Source organism: Pelophylax lessonae (assembly GCF_965119305.1).
Source record: "Pelophylax lessonae genome assembly, chromosome: 2".
Classification (NCBI taxonomy): domain Eukaryota; kingdom Metazoa; phylum Chordata; class Amphibia; order Anura; family Ranidae; genus Pelophylax; species Pelophylax lessonae.
In genome coordinates, this window is record NC_138769.1 from 486018843 (window position 1) to 486036471 (window position 17629).

Consider the following 17629-nt stretch of genomic DNA (forward strand, 5'->3'; position numbering starts at 1 on the left):
AGTTAGCCCCCCACCCCAGATAACACAATTACCCGATACACAACAACAACACTAATCACAACAGCCCCTCCCAACATATACATATGGTGAGATGGCAAACACCTAGGATTCTGACACGCATAACAGGTGACATTACAAACATTACAATGATTTCAAATGTTGCATCCCTGCCTCCAGTATTCTTAAATATGGTTAATTAGCATTTCTATTCACTCCAAGCTTACTACTAGGAAATCCTAAACTGGTCCTACACATGTGATAAAGTGAAGAAATCTGTTTATGCCTGACATGAGTGTTATGTTCAGAAATGTATTGCAAATCGAATTCTTAATTACACTCATTGCAATTTGTGTTGGAAACATTTCTATTACAGGCATCCTGAATAATGGGAAATATCTATGACAAATGCTGGAGACTTCCACTTGTGTCAAAGTGTTTTTCTCCACTCCTACACCATCAGATTATCATTTGTGATGCTCGGGTTAGTTTTATTAGTTGCAATTTTTTCACTGTCTGAGTTAACCATTAACAAACAGGTATACATTAGATTTTGCCTGTTTAACCATTCTGGTTATCAGAACACAATGGTACCAATTTCATGTTGTTTTCTTTGAATCTACATCAATTGATAGTTGCTCAAAAACTATATCAGTCTTCCACTGTCACCCACCAATCAATAGTTCCTTGATTATGTTAATATATGTTGTCACTACAACCCCAGTACTATTTACAACCACAGCTGTTTATCAAGCTGTTGGGCACTATAAGACTATAGTCTTTGGGTTAGCGTGTTGTTATTGGTTAAAATGTGCAATTAACACTAAAAGGCCTCCACTAATGCTCCTGGAGTAGCAATTACAGTTTCACTTGGCAAATGCACAAATCACATTTCCATGGCTTAGATAATATGTGTGATAAGCAAAGGTTTGGAAAGTCTGGTTCCATTCATTCTCCAACTTTTAGCTCAACTTTTATTTGGCAAAAACATTACCATTATGAAACCCAGTTTGAATAAAATAATACTAATGAAATGTGTGAATTGTAATTTAAACTGATTATTGAGACATGCACTTGGATTTTAGGTCCTGGGAAGCATGCTATATTAATGGTTGGGAAAACAAAGTACTTGAAAAAATTTTGATCAGGTTTAAAGTAGTAGATGAACGGAAAGCCCACACTCTGCTCTAAAACCCACATACTTTATGTGGAAAATTGTGAAACCAATTTGTAACACATTTTACCCTAGCAAACATAAAACACTTAAATTTTTTCCTGCATATTATGCTGTACCATAGTTTTCTATTCATCTGCTCTATCAGAACTAGAGAATTGTCTGACAGCTGTGACAAAAAGTGTCTTCAGTAAGTGATTGCAGTATATATTTATGATCAGGTTGTATGGTGTAATACAGAAAATATATTTGCCGGTGATTTGTACAGATGCATGTATAAGGTAACCAACCAACTGCTTTAAAAGGTAAGTATGGTCTTCTGTTTTTTTTTTTGTTATTCATACTTACCTAGGTGGATGCAGCATTGGTCCGATGCTGCATCTTTCCCCCGGCACCTCTACACTAGGGATGATCGAACTTTTGAAAAGTTCGGTTCGACCAGAACACCCGAACTTCCCGAAACTTCCTGAAATCAATGGGACCCGAACTTTGGTAATCAAAAAACACCATTTTGAAGCCCTAAAACCCAATAAATGCCCCTAAAAAGTGCCTAGGGTTCTGGGTCATGCCCCAGGGACTATTAATCACACAAAAAAAAGTTCATAAAAAGTTCATAAAAATTATTGAAAAAATTATTGAAAAAAAAAATTATATTTCTTTGGATTTAGTGTCTGGGGGGGTCTAAAAAAGTGTACCTGTGAAGTTTCAGCTCTGTAGCATGTCCAGAACCAGAAAAAAAAAGATTGTTTGTCTTAGAATTGCAGTAGAGCAGGGATATGGCTCAGCTATTTTCACACCTGGGCGTTTTTGTTGCAGGCATTTATTGGGCTTTTTTGTGGACGTCTTTGGAGGCAGGCATGACATCTGAACTTCTGTGTAGGGGTATATATACACACACACTTATATGTATATATACACATACATACATATAGGTGTGAAAGTAGCGGAACCCTATGCCTGCGCTAATGAGATTATTTGCAGAGATGTGGCTCCGCTCCTATCACACCTATATGTGTGTATGTGTATATATACATATATGTGTGTGTGTATATATACACCTATACAGAAGTTCAGATGTTATGCCTGCCTCCAAAGACGCCCAAAAAATGCCCAAAAAAACGCCTGCAACAACACACCTGGGCGTTTTTGTTGCAGGCGTTTTTTTTGGGCATTTTTTGGGCATCTTTGGAGGCAGGCATAACATCTGAACTTCTGTATAGGGGTATATATACACACACACATATATGTATATATACACATACACACATATAGGTGTGATAGGAGCGGAGCCCTACGCCTGCAAATAATTTCATTAGCGCAGGCATAGGGTTCCGCTACTTTCACACCTATATGTGTGTATGTGTATATATACATATATGTGTGTTGTATATATACCCCTACACAGAAGTTCAGATGTCATGCCTGCCTCCAAAGACGTCCACAAAAAAGCCCAATAAACGCCTGCAACAAAAACGGCCAGGTGTGAAAGTAGCGGAGCCATATCCCTGCTGCACTGCAATTCTAAGACAAACAATCTTTTTTCTATGGCAGCCACCCTGACATGGAAGAGTTTGGTCACCCTGCCATAGCAGTCAGAGTCAGTTCACCCTACACTACACTACGGTCACCCTGACACTTAACACTTTCCCTACAGAAACTAGATTATTGAATCTAACTATAGTGGAAAATAGTACCCTAACTACACTAGATATCCCTTTCCTCACACTAATAATTGCTAAATGACACTTTTGAAGCAGGAGTACCAGAACTGCTTCCACTCTCTTCCACAGCCCCTGCATTACAGTGCTAGAGATTTGGCGGGGCTATGTTATATACTGGGGGGTGTATTCACTACTGATTGGTCTCTGGACCCCCTAGTCACTCCAATCACATTCCTAGAATCCTCCTGCCTCCTCAATTGGCTTTTACTGATGGTTCTGGTCCAATCACAGTCTTTTAAAGCCCAGTTCCTGTCCCATTGCATTTTGGTCGGTTCTGGTTGCCGAATTCTGAACTTTTTCCGCAAAAAGTTCGGAATTCGGCCGAATTTCGAACAGTCAATGTTCGGGTCGAACTGATGGTCGACCCGAACCATTCGATCATCCCTACTCTACACTGAGAATGGATTGATAAAACACCCCCGATCACTTGGTTTTCACAGCCTACTGTCAGTCAGCAGCTCTCTGCCTAATCCCCTCCTCACTCACTGGAGCGCTGGGCTGTGGAGGGGGTGGAGCCCCCGGCTGTCGGATCCCGACTCCACGGTCGTGACCGACTTCTCTGACGTCAGCAGAGGGGGGACATCAGCCCGTTCTCTGCTGAAAATGGGTCACAGGAGTGCAAAATGATCTGTAGTCTTGTGATCCATAGGAGAAGTACAGCCAAAAGAGCTTTGGCTATACTTCTCCTTTAAAAAGTAACTCCACTTTTATTGAGAAAAAATCGGCGTACAGAATGCCTCCAGGTTGCCAAATTGCATTGCATTTTTACAAAAAGTTACAGTGCTGCACAGATTGAAAAGGAATTTGTTATTAACATTCAAATACAATATGACTTGTGTCACAATTATTTTCTTATTTTCCTATTTATTTTCCCAGAAAAGTGGGATTTGCCCCTTAAGGCATATAACAAAAAGTTTTTGTTTTCCAACACACACACATCTCTATCTGTCACAAGTTAGCCTATAGTTTTGTCTGTATATTCTTACCTCCTTGCTGCAGTGCTTCTGTCTTGCCTCCCTTCACATGTGGTGTTTGGGCTTCTATGGGCATCGCCTGCTCCACTGGGGGTTATATCCTGTTCCTGTCAATTACTTCCCGGGTCACCTCCCTGTATGCTTCCCTATATATACACATGCTCAGTGCACTGCTCCTTGCTTGAGCAACATCGCTGTTCTCTGAGCTCCCATCCGTGTATCCCTTGGTCATTGTATCTGATCTCCTGTGTACCGACCCGGCTTCGTTTCTCCGTCTATGTTCGTCTGCTGCCTGTCCTGACCTCGGCTTGTCTCCTGGATCTCCTTATAGTCTCCTGTTTACCCTGCACACGCCAGCGGTCTCCACATCCTCAGCTGGGCCTACCTGGGGGCCGCGACCTGGTTCCTGGTTCTGCTGCAAGTCCATCCCCACCATCAGGGGCCCTGGTGAAGAAGCAGGCTGGGGCTTAGACACCGCGCCCTGGGGAATCCTGAGCTGGGGATCTATAAGGGCTCACTACCACAGACTCGTTGACAGTTTGCTCAAGCCATGAGCTCGTCGGAGACACCGCAGCCACTTCAGGATCAACTTCAGAGTTTGGAGCAGAGAGTTAACGTTCAGCAGGCTTATCAAGAACAGATTATGCAGTGTCTGCAGGCTCTTTCTTCCCGTCTGGATCAGTTGCAGATTGTGCCTACTCCTGCTTCCTCCATTCTAGCTCCTGTGTCCGCCCCTGTCGCTTCCGACTCCGCAGTCTCTTCAGCAGAGGTCAGTCCTGCAAAACTCCAGCTGCCTCCGCCATCTCGCTTCTCTGGGGACCCCAAAGCTTGTCGGGGATTCATTAATCAGTGCTCAATCCACTTCGAGCTAGCAGGCCATTACTTTCCTACTGATCGTTCCAAGGTGACATACATGATTTCACTCCTGTCGGGACAAACCTTGGCTTGGGCCTCGCCGCTGTGAGAGCGTCAAGATCCTACCGTTTCCAGTCTCTCTGCCTTCCTACAAGCTTTACGTAATACATTTGATGTGCTTTGCAGGGCCTCATCTGCTTCTGGAGCCCTTCTTCGTCTTCATCAAGGAAACATGACTGTTGGTCAATATGCAGTTCAGTTTCGCACCTTGGCTTTGGAACTGGCATGGAACAATGAGGCTCTTACTGCAACATTTTGGCAAGGTCTTGCAGATCTTATTAAGGACAAACTAGCTGGCAGAACTATACCACCACCTTGGATAGCTTGATTTGCCTTAGCATCCAAATTGATGTCCGCTTCCAGGAGCGAGATCTGGAAAGGACTGTGTCACGTCACCCCCCGGTGGGTCACCTTGCTCCTGTTGTCCAGAACATTCTGGAACAACCCATCTCTCCCACAGTATTGGCTTCTGAAGAACCCATGAAATTAGGCCGGACACGCCTCGCTCCACAAGAGAGGTCCCGTCGCCTGAGACTCGGCCTGTGTCTTTACTGCGGAGCTTGTGGTCATATGATAAAATCCTGCCCCCTCTCGGGTCTAGGTCGCTCAGAGGGAGGCGTTCTAGACCAGAATCTGAACTCTGCCACCTACCCTCGATTTTTTATACCCATCTCTATTCATTGGGCCCTAAATTCATATCAAGTTTCTGCATATGTAGACTCTGGAGCAGCCGGGAATTTCATTGAGCAGTCTTTGGTCACTGAACTGGGCATTCCTCTAGTTCCCCTGGCTATGCCTCTAGCTGTATCGGCAGTGGATGGCTCGACCTTGGCCTTCGGACCCCTACGCTTCAGAACAGCCTCCATCACCATGCATGTCGGTGTCCTTCATCGGGAGGAAGTCTCCTTCCTGATACTTCCCAAGTCTTCTAGTCCCATCATTCTTGGACTTCCATGGTTGAAGAAACACTCACCTTATCTGGATTGGAACTCTGGCCAAGTGTTATCTTGGGGGTTGCAATGCCATCAGACCTGTCTCCCTAAGGTGTCTCCACCTCTCCGTGTACCTGAGGTCTCTACCTCTCCAATTCTTCCTCGGCAGTATCTGGCCTTCCAAGATGTCTTTTGCAAAAAAGCTGCTGACAGTTTGCCTCCTCATTGTCCCTACGACTGTGCGATTGACCTCCAACCCAAGGCTTCACCACCCCGAGGTAGAGTCTACCCTCTCTCCATCCCGGAGACCCAAGCCATGTCCAAGTACGTCCAGGAAAATCTGCAGAAAGGATTTATATGTAAATCCAATTCTCCTGCTGGGGCTGGGTTCTTCTTTGTGGAGAAAAAGGATGGTACACTCCGGCCCTGCATTGATTATAGAGGTCTCAATGCCATCACCATTACCCGTTACCCTTGATTTCCGAACTTTTTGACAGGCTAGGAAATGCTCCTGTTTTCCCCAAGTTGGACCTCCGTGGAGCATACAATTTGATTAGGATTCGAGAGGGAGATGAATGGAAAACCGCTTTTAACACCAGAGATGGGCACTATGAATATCTCGTAATGCCTTTTGGCTTGTGTAACGCCCCAGCTGTCTTCCAGAACTTTGTTAATGACATTTTTTCTGATCTCCTATACGTTTGTGTCATCATGTATCTGGATGACATACTCCTCTTTTCTCCAGATTTGAACACTCATCGCCAGCATGTTTGTACGGTTCTTCAACGTCTTCGGGACCACCGCTTGTATGTGAAGTTGGAGAAGTACCTCTTCGAGCAATCCCAAGTTCCTTTCCTAGGCTACATAGTCACAGATAAAGGGCTGCTTATGGATCCTGCCAAACTTCAGGCCATCTCCAACTGGCCTCAGCCTTCTGGTCTAAAAGCTACACAACGGTTCTTGGGATTCACCAATTTCTATCGCCAGTTCATCCCTGATTACTCCTCTCTGGTGGCACCCATTACCTCCTTTACCCGGAAGGGTGCCAATGCCAGAACCTGGCCTCCTGAAGCTGTCGAGGCTTTCCACAAGCTCAAATTGGCCTTCCTATCGGCATCTATTCTCAAACGCCCTGACATTCTTCAGCCTTTCTTCTTGGAAGTAGATGCTTCATCCTTGGGAGTGGGGGCCGTCCTTCTCCAAAGGCATGAGAGTAAGCTCCGCCCCTGTGCCTTTTTCTCTAAGAAGTTTTCTGATGCAGAGAAAAATTACACCATCGGGGATCGGGAGCTTCTGGCTATCAAGCTGGCACTGCAAGAATGGCGACATCTACTGCAGGGGTCTCCTCATCATATTCTGATCTATACTGATCATAAGAACCTCCAGTATCTGCAGTCCGCCCAACGTTTAAATCCCAGGCAAGCGCGATGGGCTCTCTTTTTTGCCAGGTTTAATTTTGACGTCACCTTCCGGCCCGGCTCCAAGAATTCTTGTGCGGATGCCTTGTCCAGATCATTTGACGTTGCTGACTCCGAGTGTCATATTGAACCTGAACATATTATTCCTGCCAATTGTTTCATGGCCTCCACTCACCTTCAGTCTCCACGTATCCCTCCCGGAAAGACCTTTGTGAGGCCCTCTGTTCGCCCCAAGTTTCTTTAATGGGCACATGACTCTAAACTCTCTGGACATCCTGGTGTGCAACGCACCTGTGCCTTCCTGCTGCGTTACTACTGGTGGCCCTCCCTCCGGAAGGATGTTGAGGAATATGTCCAGGCTTGCTCCATTTGTGTGCAGTCTAATTCTTCTACTTCAGCTCCAGCAGGTCCCCTGTTACATCTACCTGTTCCAGATGTACCGTGGCGCTGCATCTCTATGGACTTCATATCAGAACTACCCCCATCAGCGGGCTCCACCGTTATCTGGGTGGTGGTGGACAGGTTTTCTAAAATGTGTCACTTAACTCCTCTTCCAGGCCTACCCTCTGCTGTCACTTTGGCTTCCATCTTCATTAGGGAAATCTTTCGTCTCCATGGTATGCCCTCACACATTGTCTCAGATAGAGGAGTTCAGTTTACGGCCCGCTTCTGGAGAGCCCTGGCCACGTCATTTGGAATCAAGTTGGATTTCTCCTCAGCTTTTCATCCGCAGTCAAATGGTCAAACGGAAAGGGTTAACCAGAATGTGGAACAGTATCTTCATGCATTAATTTCTGCCCATCAGGATGATTGGGTAGACCTTTTACCCTGGGCAGAATTTGCCCTCAATAACCATGCTAATGCCAGCACTGGTAAGTCTCCCTTCTTCACGGTATTTGGCCGCCATCCTTCAGTAGCATTTCCTGTTCTGATCTCTGCTGAGGTGCAGGCGGCCGCAGAGGTGCAACGGTCTCTCAATTCTATCTGGGCAGATGCTTCCAAGAATTTACATCTGGCAGCTTCCAGGTACAAGGTAGCTGCAGATCGTCATCGCCGTGTGAGCCCCAAAATTCTCCCTGGTGATAAAGTTTGGCTCTCTACCAAGAATATCCGTCTCAGGGTACCCTCTATGAAGTTTGCTCCCCGTTTCATTGGTCCCTTTACAATCCTCTGCCAGGTTAACCCTGTCGCTTTTAAGCTCCGTCTCCCGTCACATCTTAAAATACCCAATGTTTTCCATGTTTCTCTCCTTAGACCATAAATCATCGGTTTTCTCTTCCTATTCGTCGTCCTTCTCCAATAGCCAGTACTTCGGATCAGTATGAAATCAAGCAAATCTTGGATTCCAAATTCTCCAGGGGGAGGCTCTTGTATCTAGTGGACTGGAAAGGATATGGTCCTGAGGAGAGATGTTGGATTCCTTCCACTGATGTTTCTGCACCTCGTTTGGTGACATTTTTTCATCAGAAGTTTCCTCTCAAGGCTGGGCCCAAACGAGTGGGGAGGCCCGTAAGAGGGGGGGTACTGTCACAAGTTAGCCTATAGTTTTGTCTGTATATTCTTACCTCCTTGCTGCAGTGCTTCTGTCTTGCCTCCCTTCACATGTGGTGTTTGGGCTTCTATGGGCATCGCCTGCTCCACTGTGGGTTATATCCTGTTCCTGTCAATTACTTCCTGGGTCACCTCCCTGTATGCTTTCCTATATATACACATGCTCAGTGCACTGCTCCTTGCTTGAGCAACATCGCTGTTCTCTGAGCTCCCATCCGTGTATCCCTTGGCTATTGTATCTGATCTCCTGTGTACCGACCCGGCTTCGTTTCTCCGTCTATTTTCGTCTGCTGCCTGTCCTGACCTCGGCTTGTCTCCTGGATCTCCTTATAGTCTCCTGTTTACCCTGCACACGCCAGCGGTCTCCACATCCTCAGCTGGGCCTACCTGGGGGCCGCGACCTGGTTCCTGGTTCTGCTGCAAGTCCATCCCCACCATCAGGGGCCCTGGTGAAGAAGCAGGCTGGGGCTTAGACACCGCGCCCTGGGGAATCCTGAGCTGGGGATCTATAAGGGCTCACTACCACAGACTCGTTGACACTATCTAAATAGTCAGGTTACTAAATAGATTCGTGAGAGCAAGTTCCTCTTTCAAAGAAAGGTGTACTCCCCGCGCCTAGGAATAAGTGCTTTAAATATAAATGAATCTTCAAAAATAGTAACAAGTGTGTTTGTGAAGCAGCAGCAGTAGTGTAAAAATGTTATAAATTAAGAAAAAATCGTCCTAAAAAAAGTCACCTACCGCGCTTGCTAAAAACATAAAATTGTGCAATTATTAAAATACAAATATATGTGCAAATGTGCAAAATTATGTGCCAATCCAATACCAAATTCCTACAAATCCATACATAAATTAATTCAAGTCCATCTTGTATTGCAAAGATAAATATATAAATATCTGTGAATATCAAAAATATCAAAAATATAAAAAATATATTAATATGTGTATTGTAAATTATTTCCAAAGTTCCGTGATAGTTCTTTTCCTAAAAAACTTTTTGTGCAGGTGCTTTCATAAAAACTCAAATGGTGACTGATAAAAGTGCAGGTGCTAGATGCCTTCTTCCCATGCAGCAATTTATAAAATGGGTAACTTACCAGATGTAGTGGGTCTCATATACCTTACAGCACTGAGACCAATAGTGCTTGAATGGCAAGTTCCCTTTAAGGTCCTCCTATGCTGCTAATGATTTTTCCTTCCTTGCAGTTCACAAGGCAGCTCGTGGTGTCAATATGAAAAGAAGATAAAGGCTCCAGATAGTGTAATATTGTACATCAAAGTTTATTCCCAAATTAGTAATATGACATTTTGACATTATGAGTTTCAGCAGGATCCGGCAAGAATCTATTGCAATACTGTCCGTGACAATCAGTGAAACCATGCAGAGTGGCGAGCGGAGGTAAATCTGGCTTGCATTCCAATGGGTCACGTTGTGCGGTCCACGTCCTGACGCGTTTCGTCACATCCGGTGACGTTCTCAAAGGCTATCATAGCCTTTGAGAACGTTTCACTGATTGTCACGGACAGTATTGCAATAGATCCTTGCCGGATCCTGCTGAAAATCTGTCATATTACTAATTTGGGAATAAACTTTGATGTACAATATTACACTATCTGGAGCCTTTATCTTCTTTTCATATTGACACACGAGCTGCCTTGTGAACTGCGAGGAAGGAAAAATCATTACCAGCATAGGAGGACCTTAAAGGGAACTTGCCATTCAAGCTTTATAAGTCTCAAGGTATATGAGACCCACTACATCTGGTAAGTTACCCGTTTTATAAATTGCTGCATGGGAAGAAGGCATCTAGCACCTGCACTTTTATCAGTCACCGTTTGAGTTTTTATGAAAGCACCTGCACAAAAAGTTTTTTAGGAAAAGAACTATCACGGAACTTTGGAAATAATTTACAATACACATATTTATATATTTTTGATATTTTTGATATTCACATATATTTATATATTTATCTTTGCAATACAAGATGGACTTGAATTAATTTATGTATGGATTTGTAGGAATTTGGTATTGGATTGGCACATAATTTTGCACATTTGCACATATATTTGTATTTTAATAATTGCACAATTTTATGTTTTATGTTTTTAGCAAGCGCGGTAGATAGCCCTATTTTTAGGACTATTTTTTCTTAATTTTCTAAATAGATTTGCTATTTTAAAGGAAATCAAGAAAATGTAAAATGCAATCAGTTATATGCTCTATGGAATTGTAAGACTGCAGCAGTAAAGTGCACTGCAATCTCCTTCAATCCCCACTGAGTCTATTAAATTATCACCCTGACCCATCTGTCCACATTTAAAAATGGTTCACCAAAGCAAGCACAGAGAAATACAAACATGAATAAACCACAGTCAAATGACCTTTGTATATATAGAGATGAAAGGCTAAGCCTCCTTGCTGTCCTGATACATAAAAAAAAAAAAAAAGACTGCAACCATTTATCTGTAAGAATTTCCTAATGCAAACTGTTTTGGTTCTCGGTAAGAATACTTTTTAATATGAATCAGTTCTACAACATTGCATAAAAATAGCATAGCTCCCAACTGTCCCTGATTTCGTGGGACTATCCCTGATTTGGAAGTCCCTCGTTCCTCCTCATTTGGGTCTGATCTTTAAAATTGTATAAAAAATGCACTATTTATCTATCAACAAGTGTCTTACAGTGTTAAACCTTTCATCAAATTTCTAAATGGCTGAATTTGTAAATTTCGAAAGTCAATATAAAGGCATAGTAGTGGTAAAAATGCAATTGTGGGTTTATTCAATCATTTCTCTATGTTTTTCCTTACAATTCTCCCTTGGGTAGGGGGCGTGACAGAGTGTATGTCCTATGCCTACATACTTTTACTAATAGGTGTCCCTCATTCCCATCTCAGAAAGTTGGGAGGTATGTAATAGTCTTTTTTTTATGTACAATGCAAAATACAAGGGGCCTGATGGAAGTTTGCTAGTTCAGCCAGTTTACCGGGAGGTCCACCAATTCACATTTGTTTTACCTAACTGCAGCCCAGGCTACAACATCTAGATATTTATATACATTCTTAACAGTATCTAAGCTTTAAAAGAAGCCCTAACTGAACACTATAGCTGCAGCCACTGTACGGAAGGTAATTCTCAAAGTTGACAGCCTTAGCAGTGATATCATGTGAAGAGTTCCCCTCTCTTACTGTGTTCCTGTTCTGTCCGTGCATTGAAGGCTAAATGGCTGCCAAGCTGACAAGCCCATGCTGGGAGGGGAGTTCAAAATGAACCAAGCAGTTAAAAGTGAAAATGTTCAACTGTAGATATTTAAAATTACTTACAGTGCCTGCAGTCATATGTCTGTAAAGGTTTATTTTAAAGTGTATCTTATACTTAAGAATATAATAATATTTAACTGTCTATAACAGTCATAGCCATACTGAGAAAAGATGTAACATCAGGTGTACCCATAGTTGGGTTGCCATTTCTTTTTCAAGCCAAACTCAAACACTTTAGGAGCGCACAGCACACTTTTTTTTTTTTAAATATACATTATAGGATTGTAACAGACCTGGGACACCTTTGGGCACTCCAAAGAGAAAAGTAATGCGGCACACATAGTCTCCACCCCCCCCCCATCCTCCTGTCAGGCCCTGTTCCGAGCCACATTCCTGTCTGAATAATGTGTTCGGTTTCAGGTGGACTGAAACCTGGACACATGATTCAAACCCTGGACTATCAGGGTGAAACCCAGACAGGTGGCAACCCTGACCCAGGTCCCTCCAGTTATGTAGTCCCCATGCTCTATTAACCTCCCTGGCAGTAATCCAGAGTGTGGCTTTTAATTTTCAGTACCAAGCCACACTCGGGATTACCCTGTAGTGATACATACCTCATCCCTGCAATCCCCCGATGTCCTCCGGCCGATGCCAGCATCCATCTTCTGGGTTCCCTTCCCTGCAAGCGCCGCAATGCAGGGGGGTGGAACCCAGTGAGAATTTAAAAAAAATAAGCAAAACATAACACATACTACACATTGTAATCTGTCAGGATTACATTACTGTGTAAAACCATTTCACCTCAGTTTTGTTTCTAGTGATTTGTCCAGTGCCCTGCCTGCACTTTTATGTTCTTTCTGCCTGGGAAATTGAGAACGTCCATGCTTCCAAAAAGCATTTCTTTAGGTTAAAGTGGTTTTAGACTAGCTAGAAAACAGCGATAGTGAATTGGAATTACTTGAAGAATTGAGCGATAGTGATTCGTGAGGAAATTCCTCATCAGACACTGAAAGTGACAACAGCGACGATTCTGCGACTTAGCTCAGTGATGTGCGAACTTGGTGCTCTATTGACTACGGTACAGATCTGGCAGCGCCCCCAAGAGTCCCATTTACTGGAGCACCTGGCATGAAAGTAGATGTTGAACACAACAACCCCTCAGCAAACTTACAATTATTTCTGACCGATGAGGTTATTGAAAAAATAGTTACTGAGACAAACCGGTATAAAGAGTAACAATTAGCTACTCTGCATCTGAAATTTTTAAGAAGCAGAAAGTGGGAAGCAGTGACCAAAGAGGACATTTGGAAATTTCTGGGCCTAATAATGCTTCAGGGAGTGGTGGGGAAACCTCTGCAGAAGTGGTATTGGACAACTGATACATTACTTGCCACTTCATTCTTTGGCATGGTCATGTCAGAGTACAGATTTTCCCTGATCATTAAATATTTACACTTCGAAAACAACAAGAATTTGATGAAATTACTCATCCTGCACCAAAACTAAAGAAAATTTTGGGAAGTATCTCAAATGATTCTAAAGAATTTCCAATGGAGCTATGTGCCAGAAAGAGATATCGGCATCAGTCTAATGGCCTACAAGGGAAGGCTCAGCTAGGTACAATACATTACATCAAAGAGGGCACGATTTGGCGGAAAATCCTTCATGCTATGCGAATCAGCAACTGGCTACATTTGGAATTCAGTCATATACACTGGAAAAGGAACAAAATTCAATCCAAAATACAGCAACTATGGAATGGCAACATCTTCCGTTCTTTCACTCATTGAGCCATTGCTAAATCAGGGCTATTGCGTAACAACCGACAACTTATATACGTCTCCTGAACTTCATGAGTTTCTTCTGCAAAACAAAACAGATGCCTAAGGAACTGTTAGGGCTAACCGGCACAACATGCCACTAACTTTTGGCAATAAGAAGCTGAAGACAAGAGAAATGGTTGCCTGGCAGAAAGGCAAAATGATAGCACTGCGATGGCGTGACAAGAAAGATGTGTGCCTAATGAGTACAGTTCATAATACCTCCACTGTTATGATACGCATGAGGGTGGGAAAGAAATTGTGAAGCCACAAGTAGAGATAGACTACAATAACACCATGGGAGGTGTCGACAGAGCCAGGGCTGGTGCAAGGATTTTTGACACCCTAGGCGAAACCTCATTTTTCCACCCCTGACGTCCTTTGCCCTGCACATGTAAACAGTGGAGGTCTCAGGGGTAGAGATTTTTTATAATCCCCCCAATGTAATCCCCCTATATAATTCCCTCAGTGTAATCCCCCCAGTGTAATCCTCCCAGTGTAATACTCCTAGTGTAACACCTGCAATGTAACTCCCCCGTGTAATGCCTACAATGTAACTCCCCCCCTGTGTAATGCCCCCAATGTAACCCCACTGTGTAATGCCCCCAATGTAACCCTTCTGTATAATGCCACCAATGTAACCCCTCTGTGTAATGCCCCAGATGTAACCCATGTGTGTAATGCCCCCAGTGTAACCCCTCTGTGTAATGCCCCCAATGTAACCCCTCTGTATAATGCCCCCAATGTAATCCCTCTGTATAATGCCCCCAATGTAACCCCCCTGTGTAATGCCCCCAATGTAACCCCTCTGTATAATGCCCCCAATGTAAACCCTCTGTGTAATGCCCCCAATGAAACCCCTTTGTATAATGCCCCCAATGTAACCCCCTTGTGTAATGCCACCAATGTAACCCCTCTGTGTAATGCCCCCAATATAACCCCTCTGTGTAATGCCACCATTATAACCCCTCTGTATAATGCCCCCAATGTAACCCCTCTGTGTAATGCCCCCAATGTAAACCCTCTGTATAATGCCCCCAGTGTAACCCCTCTGTGTAATGCCCCCAATGTAACTCCTCTGTGTAATGCCCCCAAAGAAACCCCTCTGGGTAATGCCACCAATGTAACCCCTCTGGGTAATGCCACCAATGTAACCCCTCTGTGTAATTCCTCCACTGTAACCCCCCCTATGTAATCTCCCATTCCTACATGTCCCTCCTCCTAGGCTCCGCCTCCTGTTGTGGATGTACTGTCAGAGTGGAGGAGGAGCCTAGGCTCTGTCAGTTCTGAGGTGTGTAATTGTGATAGGCAGACAGCACCTATCCCTGCCTGTCACAATAATAGAGCGGGCAATTGCGGTGCCGGTTCCTGCAGGATATGCAGGCACTGGGCACCAGGACTACAGAGCTGTCTGCCTCACAATTCCTTCTCCCTCTCCCTCCCTGCACATCGCGGGGAGCTACAGCAACTGCAGAGAAGGCCAGTGAAAAGAGGAGAGGGGAGAGCCGCAGCGCCCTTCTCAATGCAGCGTTGGGGGCTTTCCTCTTTGACGTCACTGGCCATCTGCCTGCCTAGGGTGGGGGGGGGGAGGGTGGAAACACGGAGCTTCTCGTGGCCTGGAAGACACCTTTCCTTCTCAGGCTGACCCGCACAATGAGGAGGAGGCAGTTGGGTTACCCATTGAAAAGTGTCCCATTGCACATTCACCACAATACAAGTTGAAGCAGCATTAACACCCCCCCACAAAAAAAAATTGGCAGTTAAAGCAATGAGACTAGGGTTGAGCGAACACAGAGTGTATTATTCGTGTTCGTACCGAATAATTGGATTTTTGTTACCCGAACACGGACCCGAAAACTTTACTGTATGTTCGGGTAAAAATCCGTGTTCGGTCGTTTTATTTCCGGGTTTTGCATGCATTGGCGCGCTTTGGCTTTCAACAGCCAATCAACAAGCGTTTAACTGGTGTGCCTTAAGCCATCCCAGCCATGCCTACAAATGTATTAGTAGCTGTGATTGGCCATCTGAAGCATGTGACCAAGTCTTTATAAGTCCGAGGCAGCGCCGCTGCGTCATTCTGCTGTGTTAGTTCAGGGACAGAGCACACATCATACGTGCTGGCTGCTGATTAGGGACAGACAGGAAAAAAAAAACATTTGTGTCCGGATAGAATTGAGGGACAGGTCGGAGTGTGCTAGGCAGGGCGAGTTGTAGGCATTTTAGGGCGAGGCTGGTGATTTTTAGGGTCAGTTTTCTACGATCGATTTTGCTGTGTGGGAGGGGTTTTCAGTGACCGATCTACGATCTTATCAATCCTTTTAGGGAGAGGCTGCTGCTGATTTTTAGGGTCAGTTTTCTACGATCGATTTTGCTGTGTGGGAGGGGTTTTCAGTGACCGATCTACGATCTTATCAATCCATTTAGGGAAAGGCTGGAGATAGGCAGGTGTCAGTGGTCCACATCGATTTTGCTGTGTGTGGGGTGCAGTGAACACAATTTTTTTTGCCCACTGAGGAGGAGGGAGAAAAGTATTTGTCTATCAGTCACTGTGTGCAGCATTTTTCCTTCAGCTGTGCTGTGCTGACTGATCATACACTGCTGTGTTCAGTTCACATGTGCTATTATTGAGTGGTTTCAAAAATCATACACTTTTTTCTATTCCACTATTCAATATACAGCCTTGGGTTAAAAAAAATTAAATTGTGGCCTGCAGCAGAGCTGAATGATATTTGGGGTTTTTGGGGTTCATCTCATACTTCTGAAGATTTGAGGGTGCTGCCTGTTCCAAACTCCTCCTACTCCTCATCCAGCCTTTTAGGTGTACAAACAATACTAATTGGGGCCTAGTGTGGTTTTGTACGTGTGAGATACATACACTTTTTTTGATCATATTTTCTATTCCGCTATTCAATAAAAACCTTTGGGGAACAGTTCAATTGCGGGATAGTCTGTGTTGGTAGGTGTGAGATCCACCTTTCCAAGTTTTTGGGGTTCATCTCATATTTCTGAAGATTTGAGGGTGCTGCCTGTTCCAAACTCCTCCTACTCCTCATCCAGCCTTTTAGGGGTACAAACAATAGTAATTGGGGCCTAGTGTGGTTTTGTACGTGTGAGATACATACACTTTTTTTGATCATATTTTCTATTCCGCTATTCAATAAAAATCTTTGGGGAACAGTTAAATTGCGGGATAGTCTGTGTTGGTAGGTGTGAGATCCACCTTTCCAAGTTTTTGGGGTTCATCTCATACTTCTGAAGATTTGAGGGTGCTGCCTGTTCCAAACTCCTCCTACTCCTCATCCAGCCTTTTAGGGGTACAAACAATAGTAATTGGGGCCTAGTGTGGTTCTGCACGTGTGAGATACATACACTTTTTTTGATCATATTTTCTATTCCGCTATTCAATAAAAACCTTTGGGGAACAGTTAAATTGCGGGATGGTCTGTGTTGGTAGGTGTGAGATCCACCTTTCCAAGTTTTCGGGGTTCATCTCATACTTCTGAAGATTTGAGGGTGCTGCCTGTTCCAAACTCCTCCTACTCCTCATCCTGCCTTTAGGGGTACAAACAATAGTAATTGGGGCCTAGTGTGGTTCTGTACGTGTGAGATACATACACTTTTTTTGATCATATTTTCTATTCTGCTATTCAATAAAAACCTTTGGGTATCAATTAAATTGCGGGATAGTCTGTGTTGGTACGTGTGAGATACATCTTTCCAAGTTTTTGGGGTTCATCTCATACTTCTGAAGATTTGAGGGTGCTGCCTGTTCCAAACTCCTCCTACTCCTCATCCTGCCTTTAGGGGTACAAACAATAGTAATTGGGGCCTAGTGTGGTTCTGTACGTGTGAGATACATACACTTT

The 17629-nt window shown here is 44.1% G+C and overlaps 1 protein-coding gene across 2 annotated transcripts in view; it reads right to left on the reverse strand.

The window, feature by feature from the left end:
- The window catches only part of NALCN (sodium leak channel, non-selective), an 897007-nt gene that overhangs the window by 819311 nt on the left and 60067 nt on the right, over positions 1-17629 (reverse strand). The window lies entirely within an intron of this gene.